Below are 3687 nucleotides of genomic sequence, written 5' to 3'. Positions count from 1 at the left end.
CCCAAAACGATGCTCTTAATGCAGAAGAACAACAAGTCAAATCGACGTTTGGTGGAGTTTGTACTTCAACATCGGTTGGATTAACCGCTACTATTAAAAGCCAAATGCTTGTTTCGAAGGTATTACTAGAAGTGGTGGTTCCCCATCACAATCAACTAGTTTTCCAACCACTCCCAGGGTTACATAAACTACCATAGGATACCCTAGGTCTTCTTTTCTCCCAAGCTTTGGGGAAAAGGGTGAACTAGGGGTTGCGGAAAAATAAAAGAGAAGAAGATGATTATTTTCTACAGAGTTTATCCCTGCCCACAAACTGTGGAAAACCTTTTATTCACTTGTAACTGCAAATTCTGTGAATATAAGTTGATTACTAAAATAGGGATTACTCCATCTATTTATAGATTTAGGTTAGCTTGTTCTATAATCCAAAAGTCCAAAACTATAAAAGTCTAAAATATCTATTTTGGAACTAAATCAAATCTAATAAAATTTATGTGTAACTAAATCAAATCTAATAAAATTTGTGTGTAACTAAATCAAATCTAACTAAATTAAATATAGTTCGACACACAAATTATTCGACACTATGAATTACAATTTAACAGTTGTGTATTTCTAATTACTCTTCTATATTATTGGATTTTTTCCCGGAACTTAGATGGACGTTTCCTTACTGTTAGTGAAGATGCACCACAGGGCTACCATTATAATCATGGATGATGATAGAGAGCCTACTACTATTTATGCTAAGCAAAGCAAGGGGAGAACAAAGAAATAAAGAAGCAAAGTGGTTAATTGGGGATGAGCAACTCAAAATGGCTTGTTCTAGAGATGCATAAATAATTATATGTTGGTTTGTTTTGAACTTATGAATATGATAAATTATAGATAAACTTAATTACTCTAATGGTTGTTTGTTTTATTTATATATGATCTTTGGGTATTTGATATTTTTTTTTTGAGAATCTTTACTTCTAATAATGTGCACAAGTTAATTCTTTCTTATTTATTTAAAAATTGTTGATCTTGCTTGCCATTTAAGATTATTAATAATAGTTTTATGGTAAAAATGATCAAATGCTAGAAACCGTACATCAATAAATCTTGAAAAATATAATTTTCCTATGAACTAAAGATGAAAAGGAGAGAAGAAAGAGGAGCTAGAATAGAAAGGAGAAAAAAATGACTATTTACTTAAAGTGGGTGTTTGTTGAAATTGAAATGTTTAGATAAAGAATGATTAGACAAATAGACCAGGGGTGTGAACAAACTTATTTGCCACTAAATATTTTACAATAATAAGCTCTTTTGAATTTTATGGAGGAGAGCATGAAAACGATTGTCGTATGAAAAACTAAAAATGAGAAGAAAAGTCATATGTTTAAATTGATGTTGAAGAATGATTGAGACTTAGATTTTAAAGAATTTTAAATTGAATTCATAAAAACCGTTCAAATTGAACATTTGAGCTTTGTTGACTTTAAAATTTTCAATTTTAATCAATGAATTTGATAAGTGAATTTAAAATTTGAGTGGGATTCTACTGAACTCTTAATTAATATGGTTATTTGTCTAAAGTTCTAACTAACATATAAATAAGTAATTTTAGTTTGTATTTTGAGTCGAACATTGCAAAACAAAAATCAAAACAGCCAATGGTTGAAGAAAAAAACTAAATTTGTCAATCATGTTCAAATAAGTAATTTTAGTTTGAGAGATTGAATATTATTAATCTATGTTTTGCGGATGATATTTTGTTGTTTGTGAGCAGTGACCTTGATTCTATGAAGTTGATCATGGATAAAGTTATAGGCTTCTAAGCATCTACAGCCTCGAAGATTAGCATCCCAAAAAGTGAAATCTACTTTGGGGGTGTGGACGATGCTATTACCAATCTCATTCAACACGAAATTGGTTTTGCTATCGGGTCAGCGCCTTTCAAGTATTTTGGAGTTCTCCTGGCTAGCATTACCAATCTCATTCAACACGAAATTGGTTTTGCTATCGGGTCAACGCCTTTCAAGTATTTTGGAGTTCTCCTGGCTAGTAGGAAATTGACTGTCTCTTAATGTCAATCGTTAATTGAGAAAATGCTTGCTCGGTTAAAACATTAGAGCACTAGACTTATTTCTTATGCGGGCAGAGTCCAACTTCTGAAAAGTGTTATTTTCTCTATTGCTAATTGTTGGATGCAAATTTTCCTAGTATTTGCAGAAAATTTTGTGGATTGGCTAAGAAAACATAACTAGAAAAGCTCTGGTAGCGTGAGATCATATTAGTGACCCTCTTTCTACAGGTGGTTTGAACTTGATTTCTCTCCTAGAATGGAATAAAGCAACAATTGGTAAACTCCTTTGGAATGTTTGTGAAAAGAAAAAAAGTTATGGATTAATTGGATACACTCTTACTACTTAAAAAACACAAATCCTATGACCTTCTGTCCTGGTATTCGTTGCTCTTAGATTCTCAAAGCAATGTTAAAACATCAGAACACCTTCGTGCAATCCGAGGTATGGAAGAATTTCCAAATTACATGGAAGTACGTTACGAGAAAGGTTTATCACATGATGAGAGTGATAAAACCTTAAGTGAATTGGAGAAAACTCTTCTATGAGAATCTTGCTAGACCTAGAACTAACTTTATCCTTTAGTTGACTTGTTAGATAGGTTGCCCACCAAAGAACGAATTCACCGTTTTGCTAACAAAATATAGTTTCTTACCACCCTAACTACACACAGGAAAATATTGGGTTATAAATGGGTATTCAAAGTGAAAGAAAATCCTGATTGTAGTGTTAAACAGTACAAGGCTCGCTTGGTTACTTTGGGTTTTCACCAACAACTAGGTTTTATTAAAATGAAACATTCTCTCTGGTTGTGAAACCTATTATAACCAGGTTGATGCTTACCTCGACTCTCACTCTTATATGGGAACTGCATCAGATAGACATCAATAATGCATTTTTGAATGGTACCTTGTAGGTAAAAATGTTCATGCTCCAACCCCCTGGCTTCTCGAGCCATGACAAGTCTCAAGTGTGCAAGTTGCATAAGGACTTGTATAGGCTCAAGTAGGCTCCTAGAGAGTGGTATGAGAAGCTGCACCATACCCTTTTTCAGTTTGGATTTGGGTCTAGTAAGTGTGACCACTCCTTGTTTGTATATTCCCACAAAGGTATTATTTTATATGCTCTCGTGTATGTGGATGAAATCCTAATTACTGGTTCTTCCTTAGTCCTAATTCATGATCTCATTGACAAGCTACATCACAAGTCTGCCTTGAAAGAGTTGGGAAATCCTAAAAATTTCTTAGTTATGAGGTCACCTATCATGCCCAAGGGTTAATGGTGTTGTCTCATTTCAAGTATATTAAAGATCTTCTACTGGGTGCTTAACATGCCTAATGCAAATGAACTCCTACCCCTATGCTCAACACAATAAAGCTTAACTAGTTTGGTTGTGATGTGTTCTCACTACTCAGACCCTTACCATTACAGATCCATTATAGGGGCGTTGTAGTATGTCACTTTGACTCGCTCTAACATTGCGTATATTGTCAACAAGAGGTTTCAGTTTATGGCCTCCACCTTTACCTCACATTAGATAGCAGTTAAGTGCATTCTCAAGTATCTAATAAGTGGAACTGTCAAGTTTGGTCTCACTTTTATCCCTGCCAAGCTAGAGATA

The sequence above is a fragment of the Vicia villosa genome, unplaced genomic scaffold (assembly GCF_029867415.1).
Source record: "Vicia villosa cultivar HV-30 ecotype Madison, WI unplaced genomic scaffold, Vvil1.0 ctg.004691F_1_1, whole genome shotgun sequence".
NCBI lineage: Eukaryota > Viridiplantae > Streptophyta > Magnoliopsida > Fabales > Fabaceae > Vicia > Vicia villosa.
The sequence above is the reverse complement of the archived record's forward strand: the minus strand, read 5'-3'. Positions refer to the sequence as shown.